Source organism: Lepisma saccharinum, chromosome 23 (genome assembly GCF_977018435.1).
Source record: "Lepisma saccharinum chromosome 23, izLepSacc3.1, whole genome shotgun sequence".
In the NCBI taxonomy this organism is placed as follows: domain Eukaryota; kingdom Metazoa; phylum Arthropoda; class Insecta; order Zygentoma; family Lepismatidae; genus Lepisma; species Lepisma saccharinum.
In genome coordinates this window covers 14,656,638-14,670,941 of record NC_139251.1, presented here as the reverse complement: position 1 = coordinate 14,670,941, position 14,304 = coordinate 14,656,638, and positions in this window count along the sequence as shown.

Genomic DNA, 14,304 nt, shown 5'->3' with positions numbered 1-14,304 from the left:
ACAATGACGTCAGTGGCGGCTTGTAATCACACTTTCGCGATTATCTCGAAAACGGCTCGTTTGCAAACCCATGTTTACTGAGCCTTTTTTGCTTCTATTATCGTGTACTTTCACCTGTGTCAGTTTGCGCTATTACTTATGAGACACCCTGTATTTCGTGCATTCTAATCTTGCACCAAAGACAGTTTAGTAAAAAATTATTTTTAAGTACTGTTAATACCGAGACATGTTAAACAAACACTTAATGGTCGCACCCCACCTTTTTTCAAAAAAGAGCATAAAATCTGCGACAATAATGCGGTGAAAGGCAGTATTTTTTCTGTGTTGTACCGTTGCGTGTGTTCTCAATGGAGAAAAATTTAGCTTGAGTTTACATCATAGCTACAGCACTTTGGAATACTTCTTCTGACTTACTGTTGAACAAAATAGACATGTTTTCTTATGGTGCGTTGTAGAGTGGTTACAAAGTGGGCGTACTTTCATCACTACGATGGCTATGGTTGAGTGCTTGATATGCACACATACCTGATGGTTTAAGAGTCCGAAACATCGGTACGGAGGCCGTGATTTTCGTAGCACAGCCGAATTCTGCCCCATAGGTGCGTGAAGGCGTCTTCCACAGCTGCTCCTAATCCTTGCGTTGTGTGATACCAGTTATATATTTTACTCTTGTCATTGATGAATCCCCATGGGTGAGGTCGGGACTTCTTGGAGGCCAGGCTAAGGAAGCTGGGTAATCTACAGAACCTCTTCCAATGCACCGCCCGAGAAAGGTCTTATTCAGGTAATGACACACTTGGCAGAACATGGCACGGAATTCGGCCGTGCTACGAAAATGACGATGTTCGGGACTCTTAAAGTATCAGGTACGTGTGCATATGAATCATTCAACCATAACCATCGTAGTGTCGTGATAAAAGGAGTATGCCCACCTTGTGGCCACTCTGTATAAACTAGCTTTGGAAGAGGAAAGAGAGATGGATGATTGTTGGATGATTGTTGGATGAAAGTTTCAATAGTCTTAAAATTGCATGAAGAGACGCAAGTCTAAAGATAAAGAAATAAACTTACATAATAGTGATATAAACACACATTGCAGAACTCATAAATCTTCGGCGAATGCTTGTTTCCTCATTGCCAAAACTTCTTATTCAACCAAGGGAAGAGTTATTAACAACATTTGATTCCACCAGCAGTCAAGGTCACTCAAGACCTCCCTCAGTTTAACCAATTTTGGTAACAACGTTTAAGGAAAAAAATGTCAGGTGTCGTTCTTTGTTTCGCCAGGACAAGAACTTTCAAGGTCAATTGTTTTTCGTCTAATGTCGTCCCCGATTTTCCACACACGTTTCCCGTTTCGCTCTACTGCATCTTTTCAATCTTCCAGAGGTGGATAAGGGACGCTTCGGTACACTGCTTGTCCGAGCAAAGATTGTCTTTTCCAGGTGTCTTCTGGACAAGCGAATCCCAGGTTGAAGTTAAAGCCAAATCCATTCAATACATCGCTGTTAGTTCATTTGAATAATAAGTAATTAGCTACAGGTGTTAAGTAAAGACTGCATAGTATGTTATTAAACTAGTCATTCACTCTGTCACGATGTAGCTTTCGCTTCACTGCTTTGCAAGTCAATCTAATGCACATCTTAGCGTAAACAATCGCGGGAAGATCTTCGCAAAAACCATGCCAAATCGGAATTTTATGATTCTTTTAATGGCATGAAGAACATCAAACCTCTTCAAAGTCAAGGTCTTCAAAGTTCTGAGGTTATGTGACTTGCTTCTTTACGCATTCGTTTATGTAGATTACTTCCATATTCTTACACAACACCCATCAAAGTAATTAGCAGGGAATAGTTTATTTGTTTACTAAACAAGTTTTAGATATGTAAATATGTATTTAGTTATTTCAATCGAAATATGTAATTAAATATGGACTTACAATTATGAATAATAGCAATTTTCATTAAGGAAATTTTCATTTACGCTCTGGAACATAGTTCATGTTTATCCTCTAGACTAATTTGATAAACAGTGTTCAACATTAGTAAACATTGATTTTATTCGTGTAGTTCATAAATCTTTATGTACTTCGTATTTTCAACTCGATTCACTTATCTCAAAAGTGGTATCAGGGAACTTAAAAAAATATTAGATATGTAAATATATGTTTAGTTACTACAATTGAAACATGTAATTAATTAAATATTGACTTACAATTGTGAAAAATGGCAATTTTCAAAAACCAAGCGGCACACGTAGACAAATATAATACTATAATAATAATAATATAAGGCTTCAATGGCATTACTTATGATGCAAAATTCAGATACAAAATGCACTTTACTTTCTGTTAACAAAACAATGGATTGCCACACTAAGCTTACATGAGAATAGCCTAATTGAAGACTAAAATTGGTAAACGCTGTAAGTGCCACAATAATTCAAACACCGTTTACCTCGTTAAACTGTGAAGTGTGCCATGCTTTATAATGTGGTAAACGTGAAATGTGGCTGGTAGCCATCTAAGTAGTTCAAAGGGCGTGTAAAGAGGTCACTAGTGTGCACGTTCTTACGTGCTGATGTGCTGAACGATGCGATTTCGCAACACTTTCGCATTTGGCACTTACAACGTTTACCACTTTTAGTCCTCAATTGTAATTCAAAATTGAAATTCAAAATGTGCTTGACTTTGCGTTACCAAAACAGGGGATTACCAAACTTTTTGAAACGTGATTTTTTTCCTGTTGTCCCCAGACAACTGAAACTCCGTTTAATATCACTTGAAGAAAAGCGAATATTTTTAAATAATGGAATGGATTTCACTGCCAAAGCGTGAACTTGCATTATCTATTTTTGACAAGAACGTTAGAATAACAGATGCGGGGATCCGATGGCGCTACAGGCGCCTCCGAATTTTTTAAACATTCAAAATTTTCAAATGAAAGCAATGAAGAACACTTGAGAAACAAAAGTGCCCCCCTCCCTTTTCTTAAAAAAAAAGCGATTACCATTTTTGTCTTTGAACAACTAACAAAACGATACCGCTCCCTTAGAACGTACCCCTCCCCTCCGAAAATAAAATCTGCATAACCCTAGCTTACCCAAGAGGGTGGGGGGAGACCTGTCAGTCTTACCACTAATTTTTCTTTGTATTTTTCTACTCTTAAAATTTTTATGAAAAATTGAAAGTAAATTTCATTGTTTCCTAGTGTGTTCCCAATATTTCTGTAATTACTTTTGTTCATGAAAAAATAATAATGTAAATAGGAGGCAAATGCACTTGGTGGGCCTAACACACGCCATCAATTAATGCGTATAGTAATTCATGACACTCGTGCCAGTGACAGTGTACAATTGGTTGGTAATGATAGTAATTAATGTAATTATTATAATTAATAAACAAAAAAGCACTAAAGGAAAATTATTTTGTGTGAGTTTAGTGAATTGTAATATATGTGTGTGACACTTATGCAATAATTGGTTATTATTTTTCATTAGTGATGGAACTATTTTAATTATTATAATTCATAAATGCACGTATGTAATCAACAAAGGAAGCAGTGATTCAATAACAAGATAGTTTCTTGAAGGTTAGTGTTAATATAATGTGTGGGCATGTGAGCCCCTCTCTGGTAAGTAAGTTTCTCGTAAGGTACGGGTAAGTTGGGGATAAGATAGTGCTTGGGGAGTGGGGAGTACGTGATTGAGCAGAACTTTTAATTCTTTCTCGCGGAGCGTTAGTTTATGTGCTGGGAGAGTTAAGTAAAAACGACACAAGTAAATGTTAATTTGTTTACACTAAAGTTATTATTACGTTTTCCTTGGATAACTATTACAATGAAATCAGCATTCCCTCGTATTTCGCATTTTGTACTTAACATTCCTCCTCTTTAGGTCATAGGAATTATGTAAGGTGAAACCATTGTCTTCTCTCTTTGAGTCTGTCGTCATTAAAAAGATTAATTCAGTTCTTGGGTGCAGAAGGTCGCCGACAACATTCCCTCTGCTCTTTCTTCAACTGATATCACTGACGTCTTGAGTATTCAAAAGAGTTTCGCTTGCATGAGTTAACCTTTCAGGGTATAATGATGTTTGTACAGCATGTTCATCATTTTCTTCATCCAAAACTAATATTTTCTGTTATACACTCACCTAAATTAGTACTCCGGCAGTTTGTTTCTTTATACAGCATATTTGCAGAAGACACAATTCAATCTACAGGTGTATCAATATACACTCTATAAAACACACTTTATTACTAACTTCGTTGACCCTGTACTAACATTTATGATGAAAATGTCTATAGACTATAGACGTTTGTTGGCAAATGAGAGTTCAACACAGTGTCCTGTCTATTGGGCCAGCAAGTTTATAAATGGAACAGAAAGTTTCATATTGGCATAACTTCAGCAACAGAAGAAACTCTGCTGGATCAAGTGCCTCGATTGTCGATTCCTGTGGTTACTGAAGAAGCTGAATGGGTGAAGATACAACTAACTAACTAACTCTCTAGCCTTCTTAAACCCGAAGGTGCATGGCTGTAGCAACACAGCCCTGTCCCTATCCTGAGCAAGATCTATATACTCTTTTCCATCCCTACCGATTTCCTTTATGTCCATCTCAACGTTACCTCTCCATCTTCGTCTCGGCCTTCTTACAGGTCTCTTACCATCAGGTTTCCCAACAAGAAACCTGTAAACTCCTTTTTCCTTTCCCATTCGTGACACATGGCCTGACCACCTAAGTCTTCTTGATTTAATTATTCTAATAATATTTGGACATGAATACAAAGTATGTAGTTCTAAATTATGTAACCTTCTCCACTCACCTGTCTCCTCATCCCTTTTAGGTCCAAAGATTTTCCTAAGGATCTTATTTTCAAATACTCTCAATTTACGTTCCTCTTTCAATGTAAGGGACCAAGTTTCACACTCATATAATACTACAGGCAAAATTACTGTTTTGTACATTTTAACTTTTAGTTTCTTAGATATTAAACGAGAAGACAAAAGTTTATGAAGAGAGAAGTAACATGCATTTCCTGAATTAAGGCTACTTTTTATTTCCTCTTTAATATAATTTTCACTTGTTAATATTACTACTAAGTATTTGAATTTGGAAACTGGTTCAAACGAGTTGTTATCAATAATTAGATTTTGATTATTACCTAACACTTGGTTTCGGCCTGTAACCATATATTTAGTTTTCTCTATGTTAACTTCCAAACATATCTCTTTAGCAGTTTTGAAAATTATTTTAGCATGATTCTTGATTGTATTTATATCAACCCTAATAAGTCTACATCATCTGTATATGCTCACAACTGAGTCACACCGTTTAATTTTAGTCCTTCGTTAGATTATTTTACCTTCCTAACAGCATATTCTAAGGCAAAATTAAAGAGCAATGGAGATAACGCATCATGAATTGAAAATTTGTCAGACACATTAATACCCACACGAATTTTACTTTCTGTTTCACTGGTGCATACTTTTATCATACTTACAAGCTTCTTAGGTATTCCAAACTCTACTAATATATTATATAATTTATCTCTTTTGACCAAGTCATATGCTTTTTTGAAATCAATGAATGGACATTTTGATCATATTCCCACTTTTTTTCAAGTGTCTGTCTGATGTGAAAAATTTGATCTGTAGTTGATCTGTTACGTTTAAATACACATTGATAATTACCTATAATTTCATTAGCATATGGGGTTAATCTTGTTAAAAGAATTTTAGATAATATTTTATATGTTGTTGAGAGTAAAGAAATTCCACGGTAATTATTGTAGTTCATTTTATCACATTTTTTAAACACAGGAACAATTATGGATTCTTTCCACTGTTGAGGGATTTCTTCTTTATTCCATATTAAACAAATTAATTTATGAATTTGACATATTAACGAATTTCCATTATGTTTAATTAACTCAGCTGGTATTAAATCAATGCCAGGTGCTTTGTTGTTCTTTAGCCTTTTAATAGCATCTTTAACTTCAGTCAAGTTAGGTTCTGCTGTGTGCACTTCATTTACTTCTGATTTATTTCCTACATGAACATTTAAAAGGTCATTAAAGTAGTTCTTCCATCTATTTAGAATATCGCTTGGGTCAGCTAGAAAAGATGAATGAAGGATGAAGATACAATTAAGACTAATTCTGATTTGGTCATTTATATCAAGCACTGACACCAAATCCATCTTACAAACTTAAGCTGAAATCATGTAGTACCTTCATCAAATTCCATGCTTCGGCACTTACTGAAGGGCAGTACAGTGTCGAAGATTTTTTGAACACCTCAGAGCTGCATTTACGAATTTCCATATGTGACATGCGAGCCAATGGGAGCATAGGGGTGGCAGTCAACTCAAAATTTTCAGGTTTAATAAAAGTTATAATTTAAGGATATATTCGATAATTTCCTGGTAGCTATTTTTATTAAGGTGGAAAACTTGTTGATTCTGCCCTCCCAAAGTTAGACCCCAAATTGCGTTTATGTATAGATCTATATCTAAATCGTCTTCTACCACCACTAACCAACCTATTCAACACTCTTACCAGAAACACAGAGGAGACTTGCACACTGAGGAAACTTAAATTCAAAGCTAACCAAAACTATAGTGGAAAACCGATTTCAAAAACTGTTATATGTACATTTGTATTAAAATTTGGTGGAAATGTAGAATAAACAAATAATACCCAAGTGAACAAAGGCAGAAGTAAGTGGCAAAACATGTTAACTTTCACGATATAAAATCAAATTCAATGAACTTTTACATTTTTACCTTGAAATGAATTAATGAACATATAAATGTTTTGGTAACTCTTAGAGTGTAATTCAAAGTGGCTAGAAAAGACTTGTGAAAGTGCAACATTGGATTATGTGATTTTGCAATTACTCTGAAATGTTACAATTTTTGCTTTAAAATTTTGTTTCACTTTACTATAACTATGTACTAATTGTAACGATAAGACATTATAGACACATTCCCAAAGGAATTCTCCTGGTTTATCGTTCTACTCGTATATACTGGATAAAAATAGACCTAATGTATGTCTAAAATACAGTTATGTAATGCATGTATTATTAGAACAACAAATCCACAAGTCTTTTGAGTAGAAGGAATATATTTTTGATTTAGGCTGTATTGAAGAGAATGATAGAACAAAAATTTAATTAGGGAGTGGAGAGGAGATTATCAAGATTATATTAGCAAAAGATACGAATCAGACATCCTGCTAAAAAGAATAGGCTTTCTTGTCTCCGATAGTCATTATTACAGTTTGCATTTCTTCTTTACGGAAACTGATTTCCAAAAGCTTTTATCGGTAATTTCTTTCAAGGAAAAAGCAGGATAGTCAAGCAACACGTGTTTACCACAAGTATTCAATCATGTGCATACCTGAATTTGGAATTTTGTCCAATTTCCGTGTAATGTTAGCTTTAGGAAGTGTTCGCGTGCATTGTGTCCGACCAAACCCTTTTTCATTCTGTGTAATTATGTGTGTTTTTCTATGCAGATTTGTAGAGCATTTGTATAAGCCGCATTTTCAAGGTTGTTTCAATTGCACACCTAGTCGTTTTCTTTCTTCAAAAGCACGACAATAAGCTTTGAATGTTTGTAGCCAGGGATAGTTTTTGAGGAACTTAACATTTTTTTTCGTAAATGTGTTGAATCACTGTAGTTGTCGTCTGAATGGGGGTTTCGTAGTTCATACTACGTAAGCAACTGTGAATGTGTACATATTATTATCTGGAACTTCCGTGAGTGCATTAGCACGAGATGGAAGAAAAACACAAGAGTATTTTGGAAGTCGATTCGTGCCAATCTCAAGGGGACTGGTCAGCGAAAGCTTTTGTAGGTGGCAGCACAATAGTTGCGTCCTCGCACTTCTGATGGGCAATTGTTCTCCCATTTAAATACATGGCGAATTCTATGATGAACTGTATGGGAACATGCTTTCAAAGATGATGATCATGAATAACAGATAAGATATCGAAACTAAAAAAATGTTTACGTCACTTGCCATTTTTACAATTTAAGTGGTTAATTGTTGTGAATTGGTCCAAAAAATAATACATAATAATTTCGCATTACTCTAGTTTCATATTCATTGATTGATTGATTCGATTTATATTACTTCTCTTTTCTGACAATTGGGCTAATCGCGAAGATGAGGATGAATGGTGATGGGATGAAATGGATATAAGGAAAATCACAAACACAAATGGAAAGCACATAACACAGATCCCACAGAGGATTATACTTGCCATGAGTCCAGACGCCAGAGCCTCGATAGTCTGCAACTTCAGTTTCATAACCAGTTCAAGTAATAATGGATTTCACAAAGCCTACATTACAGATAAAATACTATACATCGTTATCCATGTTTACCTAATAGAGGAATAGACTGCAAAGACATAGAATGTTCTCGTTTACAAAATCAGTCGACTTCGAGTCACATAAGTAGAATGACACACACTAAATACACAATTTCTCAGTTTGGTGATTCGCCTGATCCTTCAGTACCGTCATTTTCATAAATAACATTGCACACTCATGAAGAAAGTGAAAAGTGTAAGACACAGTAAATGCACTCCAACAATTCGAACATTTCTTGCGATTTTGCAATGAACAACTCTTTTATCACACAATACAGCCATTTTTAGTTGATAATGGCGTTCCCGCGGATGAAGACATTGCCGAAATATTGAACACACAACTAAAAGCTTGGAGGGTAATCATTTTTCCAGTTGCTTAAACGGCATTTACAGTCACATAACTGAGGTGTGGCGCTGGCTACCAGAGAACAATGACAGCTATCGTCAGGCACGTATCTAGAAATATGTTTCGGGGGGGGGGGGGGGTCCGAACCAATTAATTAATATTATACTTTTATTACGTGAATAGGTAAAATAACGGTTTAAGAATAGTGATATAACAGCTCGTATTCATTACCTAGCTTACGTGTAGTTAAGGTCGGCAAAAAAAAGCTTCCTGGGCAAGGAAATTAATATGAAATATTTATTGAATATAAAAGAAAAAGATGCTACATCCATTTGACAAAAAATAAAGTTCCTGTTGATATTTTATGAATGTCACGTTATAAGCAGTAATAAATTTTGAATAATTCTTCTTTGACTGTCATTCAAAGTTGTATCACAATAGAATCCTTGCCTTCCAATAAGTTTGACGGAAATAATTAACCATGGATTTAACAAAAAGTATATTTTCATTATTTAATTTTAGTTATTTTAATATTTCATTATTTTTATTATTTAATTTTTGCACTTAGTAAGTCTTCGGGGTTGGGGGATTCAGACCCCCCGGACCCCCCTTACTAAATACGTCCTTGGGTATCTTATCTGGACGGAGCGGTAAGTGCGTTGCTTGCATGTGTCTCAGCACGGCTTCACGATTAGCCAAAAGTGGCAAAAAGCTAAGTAAAGTAAACCAAACCAATTAATTACTCTTAGCACGGCATGTGCTGACATTGTTGAATATTTTAAATATAATTCCTTATTGTAAGCGTTGCTTACATTGCTTAATGCACGCCACGTTACTGGTGTAAAGCACTCCCAAAATGGCGGAAACTTTCTGTGACTTCTTTCATCTTTGAACCTTCTACTTAAAATGTCAAATATTTGATTACCAGCTACCTCCCCATAACCGACACGTGAATTTCCTGCGAATCAGTGGCGTAAATAGCACCCCCGCAACCCCCGGGGTGCGAGGGGGGAGCGCACGAGCTTTGGGGGCGCAATAAGAATGATAAATTAAGAAAGACTAACAATTCACAAAAGTTTTCCTTTCCACGTTAAAATATATTTTCAACCGAACATATTATATTTCTATGCCCCTACAACTACAAACAGAAAAATTAATCACTAGAAAAGTAGAAAGTGGATTACCAGATTAGAAGTAATAGCCGAAGGGTAGACGACAAGCAAGAAAATGAGTTGGCAACGCTGACTTTCACCGCCCCCCCCCCCTACTTACAATTTCTACCATGTTATCAACATCATTATCAGTAACTTTCTCAACCCATTGGACTGTTTTAAAGTAAAGATTTTCTACCGTGCTTTAGATATTCTTGTAAATCAAATAAACAATAGATTTCAGGGCATGAAACAAATCAAAGAAAGTCTCACCTTTTTAGTTTTTAAGCCCCATGAAGATGTATCTTGCACTACAGATACAGAAATTGTTTGTTTTCGGAATGTAATCGAAAGAAGAAACATGTCGAACATCAGCGAAGTTGCAGAATTGCTCTTGATAGATAACAAAATTCTGGCTAGTAACATTCCTAACGTATTATATGCTGTATTTGATTCTACATGTGAGGTCTTCATCAGCTGAGAAGTCTTATTCCAAGCTAAAATTGATCAAACATTACTTGATATGCACAATGACAAGAGTAAGATTGAGTGGACTGGCGATCTTAAGAATGGAAAACGAGCTAGCTCGAAAATTGGTCTCGACCAAACTAGCACAAGAACTTGCTTCCATAAAAGACACAGAGAACTAGTAATGGGCATTTAACAGCATCGTAATTTTTGTAGTAACAGTGTACTGTCATATGTAATTACAATATCTAATTTTTTAGTTTGTCTGTTGTCATAACCTTTCGTACCAGTTTCTTTAGTGATTCAAATTCATGTATGTATTTTCATATTTGTATACCTAATACGCCTAAATGTAGGCGTGAATTAATATTTTAGAAGAGAAAGATATTTTTAACGAGTAGGGGTGCACACCGTGTTAGTTACGCTACTGCTGTGAATAGTAATTCCTAGAAGGTCGCAATTCATATTAGCAAAAACTATATACAGGGTGTCGCAAAACCCTTTCAACAACGCTTGGGTGCTGGTAGATATCATAAAAACAAGTAACTTTCCCTATAAAGTTTACCTCGAAAGCGCTTAGTTTCTGCGCTATAAGCGCTTAAAATCTATCCTGTACGTATGCAACCCAACACAGCAAAAGCTTGCTCTGTCAAAACTACCAGGAGCGCGTGGCAGGGTTGCCACTAGCGTTCCTCGTTAAGAGAGACGACTTGAAAACAACAACTTTGGAGTCTTGCCTGAGCAAAATCCAAAACATTAATGATACTTTCGATGTTGTAAGAAGCATTGACAGTATTTATAAAGTGACCAAGACAAAATGGGCAGACTGAAATTCAAGATTACTTATTCTAAAATATCTCCATAATTGATTGATTGATTTGATTTATTTTAATTCGCTTTTCTGCCACCTTTGGCTAATCACGAAGATGAGGATATGATGAAATAACAAATGACACCAATGTCTAGGCCAGGATTTAAACCCGAAACACCTGACGCCGTAGCGAGCTGTGCTAACCACATTAACACGGAGTGTTTTGTATCATGCAATATCAACAATTGCAAGGGACACGTGAGATAGGGGAAATCCAACGTCATCCACAATACGAAGACATCTTTGGGGTTTGGTGTCTTCAGCGCCCGCATAAGAAACACAGAGCAAAGCGTTATGAGGCCAAGGTCACAAGTAGCCAACATACAATACTTATTTTAGAAAACAGTGGCAACCTATACATTTTATCGACAACTGATATGCATGTAAGAAAAATTATGTGTTTTAAAGTAGGGTTTCAAGAAAATTCCAACTATTATTTGCAATACTAGGAACATGCGAATTAAAAACTCTCTCTCTCTCTCTCTCTCTCTCTCTCTCTATCTATCTTTCCACTCAACCTAGTTCATCTTGAATGCTCTATTAAAGAAGTTGTAAATTAATATTTCATTGAAAGGAATTACATTGAGTTCTGTGCATACTGCCTGTACAATTTTGTTCTGCACTTCACGATATCGTTTGATATTGGTACATACATCAAGAAAATTTGTCGTAATTTACACTCTTTTCATGTGTGGGAATTAGTTTTCTCATTTTGTATCATTGTTTCGCATTCATATCATCGAACGTGAAAAGAATATAATCAAAAGGAAACCATTTAGTACAAGTCATAAATTGTACTTATCTATCATTCATTGTAGCAACTTGATATCAACATTGAAATGTAAGAGTAACAATTTCGGAAGGCACCAAAATGTCAACTTTTAGTTCACCCTGGAAACAACGTTTTGTAGCAAACGAGCGAGATTCTGACATCTAGATGAATTTCCGGAATAATTCTTCTGAATTTCTATTCTTCTCATTGTACGTCGTTTTTCTACACTTTCAGGCAAATAGTAAATACGATCCAGTGACACCTTTGTCCAGGTCGGAACTCGTGCCCGGAACATTCGGTAGAGAGATCATGTGTTGATCACTAAACGTACTCAGTCACCGAAGTGGCTCAAGAATATTCATCTGCCGGAGATTTTTGTTTCTCTTCAGTTTAGAGGTTCGCCTGCTTTTTATAACAAACTCGATTCGGCATAGAGCTAGTTCACAATTTTCTAATAAATAAATTGTAATAACATTACAGTCTGCGTGTTCGAAACGAGGCAGCAAACACATCATGTTTACATTTGTTCGTTCGTGGATTTCGCCTATCTCATGTCCCTTGCAATTGTTGATATTGCCATGACATACAAAACACTCCGTGGTGATGTGGTTAGCACAGCTCGCTACGGCGTCAGGTGTCTGGGGTTTAAATCCTGGCCTAGACATTGGTGTCATTTGTTATTTCATCATATCATCCTCATCTTCACGATTAGCCAAAGGTGGAAGAAAAGCGAATTAAAATAAACCAAATCAATCAATCAATAATTGAGATTTTAGAATGAGTAATCTTGAATTTCAGTCTGTCCATTTTGTCTTGGTCACTTTATCACCACACTGCACAGAAAGTCTATATGCTGAACAACAGATTTATTTCACAAAAGGAAATAGAAAGAAAACATAGTAACGAATATTACAGCTTTACGAGTACCAACAGCCAGCCCACTTCGAATCACGGATTGCACACCAAACATCGTGCACCACTCACAGTCTGTACAGTAAATGTCTGACGTGAATTACTCGACCCCGTCGGTCAGCTGTTGCCACTTGGCAGTGCTGCCCTCACACAATGGCGGAATTTACATGTACTACACACCTTATCTTAACATGGTCATAAGTTTATAAATACTGTCAATGCTTCTTACAACATCACAAGTATCATTAATGTTTTGGATTTTGCTCAGGCAAGACTCCAAAGTTGTTGTTTTCAAGTCGTCTGTTTTAACGAGGAATGCTAGTGGCAACCCTGCCACGCCCTCCTGGTAGTTATGTCAGGTAGTTATGTTTTGCTGTGCTGGGTTGGATACGTACAGGATAGATTTTAAGCCCTTATAGCGCAGAAACTAAGCGCTTTCGAGGTAAACTTTATAGGGAAAAGTTACTTGTATGCTATGTAACTATTATATTCTAACCGATATCACGTCAAACTATAACTATAGATGGTAAAGCTGTAACTTGGTAATTTAATCGTGCCATGAAACCACATAGGAATGTGATGATGGGACTTTCACATATTAAACCTCGATCCAAGTGAAGGTAATGCGATCCGAAGTATCCAAAGCAAACGTTCGGATTATGAAGGTGTCAAATGCAAGAATGGCGAGGAGGAAGCCGAGAACACGCTCAACCCTAGAAAGATCAATTTTAGAAGCCATAGAACAGAATTAGAGGGTGGAACAAGGAAGATAAGAGATTTGAACGCATATGTGTTATAATATTTCGATTTTAGTATAGTTATACGAGCCTGCGAGGAGGGTCTTCTTCCTGGAATTAGGAATTGTCTGCATGTGCTTCCCTTTTACCTTTTAGTAGTAATTTTTACCTTTATTTATCTTCGTGTACCTTCTTTTCTTGTTTCGATCTTCTCAGACTTTGTATCTTTTTGATCATGTGTACTTCCTCTACACTTAGTAATCTCTTTCTCTACGTATTCCACTCAGTCTCTTCTGACAAGTTTCTTTATACCTCTTGACCTTTTTAATCGCTCTCACTCTCTCTATCTCTGTCTTATCTTCTCTCTCTCTCTCTGTCTGATTTTCTTATTTTCTTCTCTTTCATTTATTTCTCTTCATCATTCCTCATCTCTCTCTCTCTCTCTCTCTGATTTTCTTCTCTTTCATTTTTTCCTCTTTATCCTTCATCATCTCGCTCTCTCTCTCTCTTTCTATAAGCTTTACTTATTTTCTTCTCTTTCATTTATTCCACTTTATCCTTCATCTAACTCTCTCTCTCTTTCTCTTTCTCTAATTTTCTTATTTTCGTCTCTTTCATTTATTTCTCTTTATCCTTTCTCATCTCTCTCTTTTTCTCTGA